Raw genomic sequence first — 17,850 nt, 5'->3', positions numbered from 1 at the left:
TCTTGGATCGGGCTCCCTAGCAGAAGGAATATGCAACGACCACCTCTCTTTCCTCTTGAGTTATGGAATCTATATGATGTGGTTCTACACAATTTGCCAAGAACAAACAATGCAGGTGAGGGGTGGCACAGAGCATCCCAGAGCCAATTCACAGCTTACCATCAAAGTTAATTTAATATTTGAAGAAAGAACAAAATTTCAGTGAAGCTCAATTTGAATAGTATCTTTGCTGGAGAGAACCCCAGGCTCCAGAAATCGCGTGATACCTTGCAATGCATCAAAAGACTCTTGGAAAATTTTATTATCGGTATATCCAGGAATATATTCATGGAATTGCTCGCAATCTTTCTTTTTAGATTTTCTATGGAGTTTCTGTGAAAGTAAACTTTAATTTTATCGAATAAATTTTTCTTTATTGAATTTGATCCTTTGCATTTCATGGAATGAAAAATGTTAATTACTTCTATGAAAAATTTAATTATCCCTGGGAATCTTTGAACCAAGTAGAAACTAAGCAAAAACTAAACAAAACTTTAATGTGTTAATAAAAATTTTGTTGAAACTTATCACTAAATTCGATGGAACTGAAGATATTTAATAGGAATAAACAAAAAACCGAGCAGAATTGAGCCAGAACTTAGCAGAAAACACACACACACAAAACGTAACAGAACCAAAAAGATAATAGGAAATATAACCCAAATTAAAATTATTTTACTTAAAAATGAATTACATCTGTAGATCAACTGTATTAGTTAAATTTTAATTGTAGACGAATTGTTATAGATGAATTTTAGTTGTTGGCAAGTTGTAGACGAATTGGTGTTGGTGAATTGTTGTAGACGAATATGCTGGACACCATAGTAAGTTTGGTTGAAATTTCTCAATGCGTTTCTGTTATGCTGGAACACACACTCACACGCACATTCCGTGTAAATAATAAATAAAATATAAATATATATATATATATATATATATATATATATATATATTATATATATATATATATATATATATATTACATATATAACTGAATCATGAAAATTTGGAACGTGATGAATATATAAATAAAGGTCAAAGCCACAAAGGAAAGTGAAATAATGGAGTACCGCTGGAAGACCTTCAGATTCTCGTCCTTGACTAAGCTTAATAAAGGACAAGAGTCGAAAGGCCTTGGCAAGCAGTACTCCATTGTTTCACTTCGTGGTTTTTACCCTTGTCTCAGACCCAGTTTTCCCTAAGGCTCGCACTCCTGCCTGTATGTTCTAAACGCTCCTCTGTAATCACAGGAGCTTTCATTGCATTCAGTAACTTATTGCCTCTACCATGAATTTGCAACACCCTCTACATTGCTGCTATTGATTAAGTCATGCATTCCACATACGTACAACCTTTTCTAATTGCTAGTAAACTTTTCTCGTAATGTTCCAAAATATTTTCTTTATACCCTCTTCCATTGCCTGCACTGTTTTTCCTCTGTCAAGCCTTCTGTCGTATGTTTTCCTTTCCAATCAAAATGCCTTTCAATTGTTTACCAAATATGTTATGCCCTTGTGGTTCTTACTGTTAGCTTTCCACCTTTACTTTAATACAACAGTACAGTTTTTCTCACCCATTCCTTTAGAATATTCCATTCTTTTATACATACATGGCAAATCCTGGCCATTCATTTTGTTACACTACCAATACTATCATTCAGCAGCATCTTATTTATAATTCCAACCTCTGGTGTCTTTTTTATACATTCAAATTTCCCTTCATATCTCCTCAGTCACTTCCACGAGAATATCCAAGCTTACACGAACTCTCCAGTCTTGTTTCATTCGGTTCTGCCTCTCTTCAAACCTGCATATTTAACAAGCTTTTAAAATACACACTCCATTGACCAGGAACTGCTTTTACCTCATACAGAATTTCTCCAATTACTCTGAAATTCATTCTATGTTAATCTTTTTCTTTGCATTTACTTCCCTTTGGGACAGCTTTTTATTTCCTATAAAGGTTTTCTTCACTTTTTATTTTTTTTTATTGCTTGCCTCCTTTTTCTCTCACAGATCCATTTTACTGTAGGCCTGGAAATTTTGTGTGTGTGACAGAACTGCACCTCATTTCTTTGTATTTTTCCTCCTCCATCTCATGACTCAATCATGGGATTTTACAGTGTCTTTCTAACACTGCCCATAGTGTTTATCCATTTTCTCCATATATGTTGTACTTCCTTCTTATACAACTACTTGGTCGTAATTACTTTTACAGCCACATTTTCTCCCTCTCTGCTATAACTCATAGCTGTCTTAACATTTCCTGTAGCCAAATAATGATCGGATATACCTCCAGCCACACCTTATTGCCATTACATGAATCAGTCTGCTCTTTCAGCTACTCTGTACTAACACACTCTAGCAAAATCGAAGTCTCAACCGTTCTTTATTACCCAAGTATACTTATAAATATTCTTCTTTGAAACTCGTTTTCAGCAATCACACGCTCCCAAAAATATTCTCTTTCACTTTGCTTGTTTCCATCTCTCAGACCGTGAACACTCACCAACACGAAATTTCTTCCTGTCATATTCAGTCTTACCCAGGTATCCTCGAACTAACACATTTGTACTTACTACTTTTCCATTTGTTTGCAGATTCTCCCTGACCTCTACTTTCCCAGCTCTACACCTATCAACTACACCAGACCTATTTAATCAGTGTCTTTCCTATTCTTATAGACACACTGTCCTTGCGCTACATCCAGGCACGTATAGAACTCCAAGACTCACAAGGTTCACCCTGTGCCATGGGCCACTTGGTGAATTTCACATTATGCTGAGTAAGAGGACTATTATTTTCTGAGCATGGCAACCAATAGGAGTGAAAAGCATGATTGTCATTGATCTTCAAGGAGGAGGCTGATCTACCATTCAGGGTACATTTCCTTTTACCAAGGGATCCACAACCCTGTACTAGGTACTCCCTTGCTTTAGGTACTTTTTTTTTTATTAGATGTTCCCAGAACCATTGGTTCATTCTAGGCTGCGGTTTCCAAATTTTTTACCACTGCAGTAGCAGTCATCAACAGTAGAATACCTTGATGTGTAATTATTATGGGTTTCAAGGAGAGAGAGTTCTGCCATTCAAAGGGCATATCCGCCCCCAAAGGGGTTCACAACCCATTACCTAGTTCTCTTTTGCTTTGGGACATAATTCATTAGAATCGCAAGTTACGTGCACTTCTCTAGGACGAGTGTCCAGGTGTAACCAGTAGTACCTCAACAGTAGCAGCCAGTTTGCATGGACAGGCCTGACTAGCGCTCTCTCTCTCTCTCTCTCTCTCTCTCTCTCTCTCTCTCTCTCTCTCTCTCTCTCTCAGTGGAGGTGCACATACCATGTTTGCTCACACTGTTTTTTCGGTAAATGACAGATTATTATTGTTTTAAAATTAGCCTCAAAATCGGTAGTAATATAAATAAATATGTAACAGCGTAACAGTGATGGTAGATTAGATTCAATAACGAATCGACGCAGAGCATACGAAATGTGGAAGACCGAAATGATGAACAAAAGAACCCTTCCAATTTCGGCTGGAACCCAGACAGCCAGCTGATTATACGGGTGCCAATCGGGTCCATACCATTGTACGGACGAAATGAAAACTTGATGAAATCGGAAAGGAAATCGATTAATCCATAACTGAAAATGCTGGTCATGTTCTCGTGCAAGCAGAGGCTCTGTTGAGGGAAGGGGACTGACTTCATGCGAGTGCTTGGGATTTCGTCATGTCAATCTGGTACGTTCGATGGGTTCCGTTTCTTTTGGTTCGTTATTCGAGGTGTCGGTATAATTGCTGTTGGATAACTTCTCATAGCCTTTCGTCTCCAGTCATAATCCATCTTTGAAAGACCGTCTTTAGGGATTATATATATATATATATATATATATATATATATATAGTATATATATAGTATATATATGCATGCTTTTACGTCACTAAATAGCGCGTGGCAGTTTATAGTATATTTGGCCAAGGCCACAGGAAAAAATGAATAGGAGGAGGTACATCGAAAATGTGTTGAAATAACACGAAAGTGCTTGATACTCCATTTATTTTTTTTTCCTGTGGCTCTCTCTCTCTCTGCTCTCTCTCTCTCTCTCTCTCTCTCTCTCTCTCTTTCTATATATATATATATTATATAATAATATATATATATATATTATAAAGGATAGCTATACAAGAAATAATAGTAGATAGGGTAGCGTAAAAACAGAGAGAATAATCAAAGTACAGTGAAAATAATTAGAAAGAGAAGGAGAGAGAATAATTAGAGTATGTACAGTGAAAATAATGAGAGAGAGAGAGAGAGAGAGAGAGAATTAAGCTTTGGTTTGCGAGCCAGAATTTGATCAACAAAACCTGTCTCAGGAAGTTGAACCATAACACCATCGCAATTAATATCTTAAGTCCGTCATAATATCTTTGACCTGTGACCTCGCACCAAACTTACTCAGCTTCTATCAAGAATGCAGCTCTGCCTCCAGGAGGAGGTATTAACATGTTAACTTATTGACTCCGCCTGGAAAAGGAGGAATTAACATGTTAACTCCTCCTAAAAGGGGATGGGGAAAGGTAAGGAAAAACCACTCCACGAATCAAGAATCCAGTTGGGCGGAGAACCAGGACCTACACCGCCTAAGGCGGTGGTGCCGAATTCGAACCGAGGGTGGCTGAATTTGAGAACGACAGAAGAAGCCAGAGAGGACCGGCAGCCGTCGTTCAGTACAGAAGCAAAAATATTGCCAGGGTCCAAAAATAGATTTATAAGCTTTATAGTTGTAACTTGTACTTGTACTCTTTACCACCGTAAAGAAGGAAACTTCTCCGTTCGTCTCATTAAAACTTCTCCTGAGAGACTAAAAATACAAAGATTACTAATCCAGAACTAACATTAAGAAGAAGCATGAAGTTAATTAAACATAGAACCAGACTGCAGAACTAATTATCAAGGAGCAGCAGCAGGTAAGCGATCATATAAATCGAACACTCTACTTACACACACACACAATATGTTTTTACATTTAAAAGACATCTCTGCGAACAGGAGACCACGTTAGAGCAGCTTTAGTTTCACGTTTGCATTTTCCTTAGTACAAAGAAAAACATTCATAAATATTCTAATTAATATCGGGTAAATTTGGAGGACATTTCATGACAAGCTTATTTGAGTATAGACACCACGCTTTTCAACGCAAGCATTCCTACTCACTTCTGTTATTTACAAAACGACTGTAATGGCTATGATGTAGTTTCTGATCAATAAACGAAGCGCCTTTTGACATAAACACACGCTCACACATTGTAATCCCCTCTTCGCGAATTCTTCGTGCCTTTTTTTCTTTCATTTTTTTTTTATCCATGTGCAAGAAATATGAAGTAATTGTGATGTCTGGGAGGGGGAAAGAAACCCGTGTCATCCTAATCACGACTATAGGTCACGTTGCCGACATGACCAACAGAAATTAAGAGGGTATTGTGGCTATTAGATACAATTACATATGTAGTATCTGGTAAAAAGTGACCAATAGATTCTACACACACATATATAATATATATATATATATATATATATATATATATATATATATATATAGATATAACAATATTTTTCTGCATTACACAAAAGACGGCAAGATGCTATCTGTTAAGTGATTCATGCAGCGACCACGCGGTTCCTGAATGGACAGATAATAAAACAAGGAGTCAAGTTACGCAACGCGGCAATGAAGAGACTCGCAACGCAAGTCAGTTGAAATGAGGAGAACACTGGTCATCATCGTAGTCATGAAAATCCAAGATGCCTCTGTTGACTCGTGCGGTGAATAATGTAGCTGGTGGAAAGTTGATTGTGTTGGGTTTGAATTAGGGTTAGGTGTGGCATATGGAGGGTAGCAACCTCGTGCCAGAATACTTCTATTATTATTGTAAGGTGACATTCAACTCGCCGTGATTCTGAGCGTAATCTGACAATACATGATGTATTGACATACATACATATATTTATATTACTAAAGCGGGACTATAGACCAAAACAAAACTCCACATACAAAACAAAAGAGGTACTGTAAACGCGGGCCAAATCCAGACTTAGCTACTACCACTCTGCTACTACTTTTGTTTCTGTCCGCGCGTCATAGCAACCGAAGTTGAGACAACACGTCGCTAACATTCGGCTGACGCTTCGGCGACTATTATATCATATTTTTGCTTCGGTACAAAGTCGCTTCGGACGCGCTTGCTTTGACACCAACAAACAAGCGTCAAAACAAGTCTATTGTTTTGTCGCTGCGGCAGAGAATACGATGGATAATGAGATGAGATGAGGAGTGGTCATCAATGTAGAGGCTTAAAAATCAGTTAATGAAGGGTCGATGTTGACTGTAAAATGTTTCGGTGAGAGAGAGAGAGAGAGAGAGAGAGAGAGAGAGAGGGGGGGGGGGTGTTGTTGAATGAAAGAACTCTTGGGGAAACCCTATAGCGGGGATATAATCTAAACGGAGAAACACTAAAGGGAGGATGTAAACCCCATCGGGAAATCATTAAAAGGAGGATGTAAACGATAACACAAGGAAACGCATTCCTGAGTGAAAGACAAAACACAGGAAGAGGCGGGAAAGTAGACTGCAGGATCATTATGTCAGTATATATGGTTTGATTGTGTTTGGCGTGTAACCTTAAAGTTTTATTTTGTCTGGAGCAGCAACCAGTATTATATATATATATATATATATATATATATATATATATATATATATATATATATATATATATATATATAGTCTCATTACTTATGACAGGTTGGTGCTCCAAAGAAAATAAAAGATTATGGTTACAAGTCATTAATACTGATAGAATGAGTTATTCTCTCTCTCTCTCTCTCTTTCTCGTAGCAGTGTAATTATCATTATTACCCGTTAAGACAAGGTTTTGCAATGGCATGCAACTGGAGGGACAATGGGATCACGGTGAGCACAGGAACGAGCGAATGTCATATAACTGAACGGAAGGTGGCATGGTTGCAGTACGTACACTACATTGCCTGTTAATGTGTTCGTTACTCAACGAGGAGACATGGAACACTTGCAATATTGTTACCGCACTGACGTTTGCGGGTGACTCTGTAAGTGGCGCAGCAGAAGACAGGAACTTTTGACTCTCTCTCTCTCTCTCTCTCTGTTTAACGTTAAGTATATCTTAGTTTTACCAGACCACTGAGCTGATTATCAGCTCTCCTAGGGCTGGCCCGAAGGATTAGATATTTTTACGTGGCTAGGAACCAATTGGTCACCTAGCAACGGGACCTATAGCTTATCGTGGGATCCGAACCATATTATATCGAGAAATGAATTTCTAATCACCAGAAATACATTCATCTGATTCCACGTTGGCCTTGCCGAGTCTCTCTCTCTCTCTCTCTCTCTCTCTCTCTCTCTCTCTCTCTCTCTCTCTCTAATATATATATTATATATATATATATATATTATTAATATATATATAATTTTCAACACATCACCATGATTCATATAGAAGCATCAAGCTATAAATGTCCTTCAATATGCAATTCGCTCTACCTCGGAATTAATATATTTTCTTATATAATGTTAACTAAACGGAAATGTTTTAGTTGATAATTTCGTCCTCTCGTGGATTCGAACCAGCGCATAGACTGAAGATTTGGAATAGAGATGAATCTACGAAGGAAGGTGAAGCAATGGAGTTCTGCTGCAAGGCCTTTCGACTCTCGTCCTTTACTAAACTTAGTAAAGGAGGCAGCGAAACTCCATTGTTTCACTTTCCTAAGTGGCTTTTGCCTTTATATGTATGTATATATATATATATATATATATATATATATATATATATATATATATATGTCACTTTTCTTAAAAGGTTGGCCCCAAGAAAAGACAGGATAATGACCTTTGCGAGGTTCACGCAAACTGTTTAATTGTGGACGAATCGAGAATGGAAAACGTCTTGCCACTGGCTGCTTCATTTGCAGAAGCCCAACCAGGAACGTGTTGAAGTTTGCCTACAAACAGTGCGCCATTCATTGCCTGTACTACCTGCTCTCTTCCTTCCTTCACGGATGCTGAGGCGCCTCTTCTGCAGGATGCTTTGTCGCTCACTCGAGATGTCCATCTCCTTTCTGGGTCTTCCGTTCATCCTTTCTCCCAAACAGACACACACACATGTATGTATGTATACATGTATGTATGTATATGCGCATTAAGCCACAAGTGTCCTTTAATATCCAATTCGCTCTACCTCGGAATTAATAAATTTCCATATATAATAACCGAAGGGGAATTCCGAGGTAGAGCGAATTGGATATTAAGGACAGTTGTAGCTTAATGCATGTATATGAATCACAGTGATGTGATAAAATTATTTATATTTATATATATATTATATATATATATATATATATATATATATATATATAGATATTTATTAAATTAATTTATAGACTATATTCTATATATTATTATATATATATATAATATTATATATGCTGCACGTATACTACATTATCCAAATAGCTTACAGACCTATTATCATCCTTCGTAGGAACCCTCTCTTTCTCCCACGTAAAACATGCAGAGAATTATTGAAAAAACATAATTAACAGCTTAAACATCCCCTTGAATAACATCAGAATGCTCAGGCCAGACGTGGAATCATTATTTATCCAAGTGCCGATCGCGGGCGTGTTTGTCTTTTCTAAAGAGGAAGTTATAACCATTTGAAGAGCATTTTGCTCTTAGCATCGACAAAACACTAGACCTAATTAACCTGTGCGTAACTAACAATGTTTTCTCTTTTTCTTTTAATGGTCATTTTTACAACATAGGTTTGGCTGTAGCAGGGGCAGCCCCCTGTCCCTTCTGCTAGCAAACCTGTATAGGTATATGGAATACTTCGAGACGGAAATTTTGTCGTCTGTCACACCCAGCAACATGATCTGGCTTAGATAGGTAGAATATTTTTACATTCTGCGACAAATTAGGGAGATTTCAGCGGATTTTTTTTAACGGACTGAATTTAAAACAATGAGAAAGGGATAGAAAATTGCCTTTCCTTGGTGTATGAATCGTAAGAAAACGACAGATACGCTTTCACAGTATATAGGAAGCCTACTTTCGCTGTTTATATTCATATCCTAAGCTTCCACGACGTCTCCGTAGATCATGGTTGGCTGCAGTCTGTTTCTCAAGGGGCCTAATGAGGATAATATGTTCAAATGGGTAGTGCTACTTGGAAGAAGAATTCGATAAGCTCCGTCAACGACTGCTCTACCAACCGTACAGTGTCAAGAAGGCTGTTAACAAAGCGGATAGAGTATAGGTACTACAGAGGCCTCAGAAACAACAAATAAGTAGATTATAACGACAGAATAAAGCTTCCTTACGAGATCATCAAGAAAGTTGCAGAACATCTCAAATCTAACGAATCCATTTATTTTCCATTATCCCGAATCCATCGGAAGTTCGCTCATAAGCGTATTACTTAAATAAAAAAATGACCAGATGCCGGAGTTGACAAGATACCGTGCAGCAACTGTAATAAGATTTACGTTGGGGAGACGGGTAGATCCGTCTCGCAAAGATTAACAGAACACAAACAGATCTACACCAGTGGTTCTCAACCTTTATATGACACGCCCCCTCTAAGAGTCGATCCTTCTTTCCACCGCCCCCCTCCCTTGCATATGTGAGTAAAATTCCCTCCCAGACTTGAAAAAAAAAAGAGAAAAAGAAGGGGTTTCGAGGGATAGGGAAGTCAATCATTACAAAACATGGTCAGCCCAACGAGCCTAACTAGAGTAGTATACTCCAGGAAAGTAACGTTGCATTTTTTTCATAAACTTCTGAATATTAGTTCCTCACTCGTAAAGAAAATAACGAATATAATTAGAAAAATGCTTTATTCATTTTTCCCTAGGGCTCGCGCCTCCCCTGGAAATTGTTGAGCCCCCCTCATGTTGAGAACCACTTATCTACACGATATGTTTCAGTTCGGGGATTTTTGTACATAATAGGGATAAAGCCATACCATAAATTGGAGTGGGATCTAGCTGGTTTTCTAAAGTAGCTGAATGTACAAAAGGAAGACGCTGGAATCTGCTATCATCAGCCAAACCAACAATATGAACCTGGCAGGAGGACATTGGACATCGGATGTCACCGACTGGCTAATCCTCAGGCCTCTTTTCAAGCAGGCGTTTCAGAGGAGACGCCCACTGCACGCGACACAGACGGGAGTGAACGAGACCCAAAACACAAGGGAAGAACCCATCTTCCATCCATCCGGGGTTAACGGTCATCTGCTTATTGTACGCCTCAGTGGTGTGATCAGTATGGCCTTGACTCGCCACCTCGGTGGCCGCGAGTTCGATTCTCTGGCATTCCATTGAGGTGTTAGAGATGTGTATTTCTGGTGATAGAAATTCACTCTCGACGTGGTTCGGAAGTCACGTCAAGCTGTTGGTCCCGTTGCTGAATAACGTCTGGTTCCATGCAACGTCAAAACAACATACAAAACAAACATCTGCTTAATACCAGCGTCGTACTGCCACTCCTGCATATGCCCTCTACACACACATCAAGCTACAAATGTCCTTTAATATCCAATTCGATTTAGCTCGGAATTAATATATTTTCATGTATGCAAACGAAGGGGAGTTTTTTTTGTTGATGATAATTTCGTCCTCTCTTGGGTTCGAACCCGCGGCCCCCGTAGGGGGTTAGTCAGTGGACCTCATGCGGTGCACTGTAGGCATTACACTTTCGTTCCGTTTACTGCACCTCCTTTCATATTCTCTTTCTTCATCTTAATTTCCACCCTCTCCTAACACTTGATTCAAAGTGCAACTGCGAGGTTTTCTTCCTGTTACACCTTTCAAACCTTTTACTGTCAATTTCCATTCCGGCGCTGAATGACCTCATAGGTTCCACTGCTTGGCCTTGGGCCTAAATTTTGTATTCAACTCAGCTCAACGAAACTAACCAGAGAAGAGAATCAGGACTTCAGTGACGTACACACACACACACATACATACTATAAATCAAATCATTACGCTAAAAACATCGTTAATATTCAGTTCGCGCTACTTCGGGAATATCACTGAAGGGGAATTTTAAGTGGTATAGGAATTGGTACCTAACTGTCTCAAACACTCGACACTGCCCTCCAGCGACTCTATATATATATATATATATATATATATATATATATATATATATTATATATATATATATATATATATATATATATATATATATATATATTATATATATATATATATATATATATATATATATATATATATATATATATATATATATATATATATATATATATATATATATATAGGTGTGTGTGTGTGTATAAATAAAATTTCTGTTAAAACAGGATACGTCTCAAGTATAAAAGGCCCATTAAAACTGGTTTAAAGCTGAGGACTATATTTCGGTGGACTGACTTCCACCCTTATTAATCAGTGGAAGTAAGTCCACCGAAATATAGTCTTTAGTTTTAAATTCAGCGTGTTATATTTATTTATATTTATATATTTTTTCTGCATCTTTTCCCACTTCTGTGTGTGTGGTCGATGTTTCTGAACTTTCCTACTCCTGGCTCGGTAGTAAACATCGTCCTCTGACAATTGTCCGTTTCTCAGATCATCTTGAACAACATCCGTCCACCTTCGCGTCTTCTGTCTTCCTCTCTTTCTCTCTCACAACCTCAGACAACATCTACTTTACTCTCCTTCCTACATGGTATTCTGTCTCTTCCCTTCTCATCACGCGGCCGTACCACATCAGTCTTCTTTCCTGGGCCTTCTTGGATAGTTCTGCTACTTGAGTAGTTCTTATTCTTTCATACTTGGTCCTGCCCATTATATATATATATATATATATATATATATATCTATATATATATATATAATATATATATATATTATATATATATATATATATATAAATACATACTATATATATATATACACTATTGTTTTTCTGAGCTATATATATATCTATATATATATATATATATATATATATATATATATATTATATATATAATGTGTGTATGTAGTAATTTAATCATTGTTAAATATAGTATTTCTTTTGAATGAAAGCTTAATGGGTGGCCAAATAAGAAGGAAAATCTTGTGGAATATCTGTCATTGCAGTATGGTGATGCGAATCATGAACAGAATTGACGACCAAGTGGAAAAATGAAACAAGGGCGGGCATTTCCAAGCCAATTACATTCGAAGGAACAAAGTCTATAGAGAAATCCCGTTTAACTAATAGTAAGATTAACTCTGGTAATTGGATGAAACAAGCGAGGCGGGGGGGGGGGGGGGAGGGGGGGGGAGAGAGAGAGTTGTTTAGGGGCTGGCTGGGCGAGACGTTACACTAACCAGCATTCCTGAGATTCTTGAGCGAAATGGTGTCACGAGTATAGACCTGAGTGTAGGTATAGAGATCTCTGGGTACACTGTTTTAACATCTTGTTAGCTATACTCTCATTGGGCCAATCAGTTTCGTGATTTTACCGTTAAGACTTACAAAGAGAGAAGTGACTCATTTAGCCAGTTTTAATGGAATTATCATTATGATTTATTTTTAATCTTAATGCCTTACTTGTCAGGCCCAAATGAAATTAATTCCAGGATATGCTTGAGATTTTATCCACAAAATTGCTACTCTGGTGAGGACACTTTTGTAGTCACCAATTTTTCTAAGATTCTTTGTGTTAGTGTTATGAGAAAAGGTTTCTTTTAAATTGATTTTGTTGATTGAAAGCTGATGAAACAAGACAAACAGAAGGTTCTTTTAAGCAGTTCTCTCTTCCTGTCATCTAAAAAATGTCTCCTCTGCTTCGTTGTAGCAAATATTCAAAATATTCAGATCACACAAGAAAGGAATGAGATTATAGAATAAATCAGCATAAATACTCATTTAGAACTGGACACAAGAATAATTTAGTATAGACCTCCTCCTAAGTGCAAAATCACACTATTGCTTGGTTCCATAGTGTGCGTTATAAGGTGTAAGAATATTGTTCTCAGAAGTCTTTCATCTGCAGGAATACAACTGACACAGGAAAGTCTCGTGAATTGAAGTCAGGGTCTTGATCATCTCAATCCAATTCCACACAGGATGCTGTCAGTCGGTGCACTGTAAGCATGAGTCAAGGTTCATTGCAGTGTTCCTTCGGTCCTTAGCTGCAACCCCTTTCCTTCCTTTTGACTGTACCTCCGTTCATATTCTCTTTCTTCCATCTTGCTGTCCAACCTCTTTTTGACATTTGTTTCATTGTGCAACTACTTTGAGGTTTTCCTCCTGTGACACCTTGCAAACCTACCTGCTCCCAATTTCCGTTTCAGCGCTGAATGACCTCATCGGTCCAAGGGCTTGTCCTTTGGCCTAAATTTTACATTTCCTTCCATTCGAGTCCCTGTTCATATCTGAAGTGGTTTCTACTCCTTCAGTCTCAGCGTCTGCAAAATCTATTCGCCTTTGCAGTCTTTTGTTCCATTGCATCCATTGAAGTGAATTGAATATAGAAGTTAAGTCAAAGGCCAAGTACTGGGACCCATGCGGTCATTCAATGCTGAAACGGAAATTGACAAGAAAAGGTGTAACAGGAGGAAAACCTCACAGTTGTATTATGAATCAAGCGTTAGAAAAGGGTGGAAAGTAAGACGGAAGAAGAGAATAGAAAAGGAGGTACAGTAAAAGGGACGAAAGGGGTTGCAGCTAGGGGCCGAAGGCGCTCTGCAAAGAACCTTAGGTAATGTCTACAGTGCACCGCATGAAGTGCCCTGAAGGCACTACCTTCTACGGGGATTCCATTGCATGCAAGATGCTTGAAAATACTTTAGAGCATAAGGCACAAGATCTCGCACTCCGTTGTTGCAGTTTTCTCGTGGTCATGCTTGGAGAGAGAGAGAGAGAGAGAGAGAGAGAGAGAGAGAGAGAGAGAGAGAGAGAGAGGAGAGAGAGAGAGAGAGAGAGAGTCAAAGGAATATTATGCAGAGGAATTTTATTTCAAATTTCGCAGTGAACGGTCCCAGAAAAATTATTCCTATTGACAGATCCGGATTATGGCGGAATGAAATTTTAAGGCGCCCCAACCAACATTTACACGCAAATTGTGGTTTTAGTTGGTTGGTTGGCAAATCTTTGTATTTGAACTCTTTTTATCAAGCATTTCGTGTCATAAGTCTACGTGTACTGCTTTGTAATCTTACTAAGTCTCCTTTTACACGAGCGACCTTGTCTCGCACGGGAAAATTGCCGCACGTTAGGTGTTCAGAAGGCGGTGTTTTCCCGTGCGGCTCGCCTGCCATGCAGAGATCGTGATGTGGAAATACTGCTCATTTCACCACCTTGTTTGCTTGAGATGGAGGACGTCAAGCAGAGAGTGGCTTCTGTGTGGTGAATGAACACTTGAGTTAAAAAAGGAGAAAGACTTGGCTGCGAATGAGATGAGCAATGATGTTTAGGGAGCTGACACTCAGAAGAATGGAAAATATGAACCTGTGATCATGATTTGCAATACATATGAGGCAGAAAGGAAGATTTCAGTTATGCCTAAAAATCCAGCTTCCGGAAGAACGTTTCATTGGATACTGAATTGAGAGCCTGAGGTTAGGAAGGAAGGCCGTTCATGATAATGGCGACAAAGTGAAACTTAAAAGGGCCATCTACCTATACGGTGAGAGACAGGTATTATGTCATCACTCGGTACTAAGTCAAAGATATGGTTATTTAGAAAGAATGGAGGGTTCAAGAATATAACTGAGGAGTGAACATGTGGAAAATTCACAGGATGTCACAGGACAAAGGTCTGCGCTGCTGTTGGAATGATGAGATAGAAATTGTAAGAGACTCGAAGTATAAAAAATGTGATCATGCTGCTGCTTCTTTCACACCGTTATCCCTACATGAAAGGGTCGGTTGCCTGATGCGCCTTCTCCACTGTCTTCTATCCAAAGCATCACCAGGCATGGTTTATTGTTTGGTGAAGGCGGTTTTTACGTCCGCATGTCCTTACTGGCAGTGGGACTAGCCTGTGACTAAAAAGCACGACTGCAAGGCAGCAGTTTCCACAGTTCTTAGCGGTGGGCCTAGCCTTTGCCTCAAAAATAAGACTGCAATGCAGCAGGTGTCCTTTTAGTCGCCTTTTACGACACGCAGAACCTACGGTGGTAGTATTCTTGCACCCCTACCACAGGATTTAAAAAAAAAAGTGATCATGCGGTAAACTCCAAAGAATGCAAAGCCTTACATTATGAGACGAAAAAGATTGCTGCTTGCACGGGTTATGGCTATACTCGATAATAAGATTTTTAAACGCGGTTACGTGAATATCCAAACTATAGGAAATAAAACACTACAGATTAGAGACTTAATAACTGAAATGCAATCGATTTTTTTGCCGCCATTGCTGAGACATGGCTGAAAGACAGCAAAATTGCCAAGATTGAATGTTTTCCTTTACGTTCCGGGGGAAGGTAGGGGCCGTGGGGTCGGTCTTTTCGTACAAAGAGGGTCCACTGATATCAGGCTTGTAAAAAGAGCTGATGTGGCAAGTTTTGAAAACCTCGATGCGAATTTTACGTATTGTGGTATGAGTATGCTTTCCTTTACTATAGACGGCCCTCGGTAAGTGTAAATGTCTTTGTCGATGAGTTTGGCCTACTGCTTGACGGGATCTGTACATCTGCAGTAAGTGTTTTCATTTGTGGTGGTTTTAATCAGTGGATGGATGATCCAACCAGTGAAGGTCGAAGCGATTAGTGATCCGCTTGTGTCGCATCATCTTGTAAACCATATAAATTGCTCCAATGCAATAATAAGTACCTAATTATTCTTCAAAATTTTTATTTTTTTAATTAGGGCGTAAATGGCGTTAAATGAATTATGCATGGCAAATAGTTTTTAAAATGTTGCAATTTCCCGTTTTTAAAATTTGCAATTTCAGCTATGTTTTTTTTTTTAAATTATGGTGTAAGTGGTTTTGAATGAGAGTGAATGTCTTTGTTTTACTTGTTAGTCTTAGTTGTTATGTATCATTCGGTATTTTAAATTGCAGTTTTAATTTATCATGTGTAAAAGATTTTAATTGATTCACCTATTCATTCAGTTACTCTTATTTCATTAAATCATATAACGCTGCAGTGCTGAATGACCTTTACAGGTCCCAGCGCTTGGGCTATGCCCTAAATTCCATGATCAATCAATCAATTTACTGTAATAACCGGTCATACATTAGACCTGGTTCTGTATGATGATGTCAATCAAAGTGGTAGTATCAATATTCAAGTTAAGGAGAGATGTACATTTCTCCAGTGCATAGTCTGACTACTTTTTATTGACCAATAAGAAAAGGCAGTGATGAAAAAGCTGATACACGGAAACAAATCTAGTTTCTTCCAGGTTGAATTTATTGAGATTGTAACTCAGGAAGTCAGTGAGGGTTTTCAAAATCTCTGCGATCATCGACCCCTTGAATCTAGGGATTGGGTGTGTGGTGAATGCCTCAGAAGTGTCTATAGTCGCGTGAATTAGTAGAATGTGATCATATGTGTCAATTTATGAAAAACAACTCTTGGTAATGATAAATCTCTGTTGTTTCATGGTGAAATACTGGAGAAGAAGAGAAGAGAGAAAAGACGAAAGGTGAAATTATGGATAAGGTTAAAAATTGATCGTCGTTCATGGGATGGAAATGATGTTAATGAGTTATATCATGTCCTTGACTGTTAACCAGGAAATTCAAAAGAGAAGAAACTACCTAATGGTTTGACAAGTTTTTAGAGTTTTACAAGAATACAATTAAGAATATAATTTCAGTTTTTGCAGGTGCACCGCCTTGCACCATCATTACTGCAGTGGTTGATACTAGGTTCTCTGTTTTTAATAGAATGGTTGATAGTAGGTTCTCTGTTTTTATAGAATAACTATTGATGTCACTAGAATTTTGAAGAAAGCCAAGAAAACAAATTGTTCATCCGATCCGGTGCCTACTGTATCGGAAATAATTGCAGCTGAGAACTTTTTGACTTTTGGGTGTGATTTTGAAGATTGTAAATTGCTGCATCTCTGAATGTAAATTCCAGATATCCGAGAAGATTGCAATTGTTAAGCCAGTTTTCAAGGGAAGTCTTGACTGTCTGGAGTTGAGTTCATAGAGGCCTTATGAAATTATCTTTTCTAGAAAAAAACTATGGAATATGCGATCCTCTAACAGTAACGGCTTAGCTAAATACTGCAGGTGTTTTTTCCGATTGTCATTCTGCATACAGAAAATTTTATTCCACTGAGGCAACTTTATGTTCAATGGTAAATGACCCATTGGAAATAAGGGGTGCTGGTAAGTTTGGTATTTTCGTGCTCTTGGCTCTTAGCCCTGCCTGCCTTCGTCACGGTAGTACAGGGTTTACTCTTAGATGATCTCCAATCCACTGGAGTTGTAGATGATGCGCTTAAGCTTTTGAAGGACTATTTGAAAGATAGGTCATACGTACTGCATAATGATTGGAAATGCTGTGTCATCGTATGAACCTTTGACGAGAGGAGTTCTTCTGGGAAGTGTGGTTGGCCCTGTCGTATTCTGTACCTGTAAAGTTTGTCCAATATACTACTTTGCCATAGGGGGAAGTGCCGTCAGTGAACCTCATGTGGTGCACTGTAGGCATTACTTCAGGTTCTATGCAGCGTGCCTTCGACCCCTAGCTGCAACCACTTTGTTTCTTTTACTGTACCTCCTCTCATATTCCCT

The 17,850-nt window shown here is 38.4% G+C and overlaps 1 protein-coding gene across 2 annotated transcripts in view; it reads left to right on the top strand.

The window, feature by feature from the left end:
* The window catches only part of LOC135200165 (phosphatidylserine synthase 2-like), a 180,857-nt gene that overhangs the window by 49,387 nt on the left and 113,620 nt on the right, over window positions 1-17,850 (top strand). The window contains exon 1 of one of the 2 annotated variants that reach the window (XM_064228526.1): window positions 4,658-5,007. The exons of the other annotated variant lie outside the window; for it this stretch is intronic. The gene's annotated coding sequence lies outside the window, so the exon portion shown is untranslated. Of the gene's footprint in view, window positions 1-4,657; window positions 5,008-17,850 lie in introns of those variants that run through there. 2 annotated transcript variants of the gene reach the window in all.

This window comes from Macrobrachium nipponense, chromosome 26 (assembly GCF_015104395.2).
Source record: "Macrobrachium nipponense isolate FS-2020 chromosome 26, ASM1510439v2, whole genome shotgun sequence".
Classification (NCBI taxonomy): domain Eukaryota; kingdom Metazoa; phylum Arthropoda; class Malacostraca; order Decapoda; family Palaemonidae; genus Macrobrachium; species Macrobrachium nipponense.
Note: the sequence above shows the minus strand (reverse complement) of the source record. Positions and strands in the feature narration are given on the sequence as shown.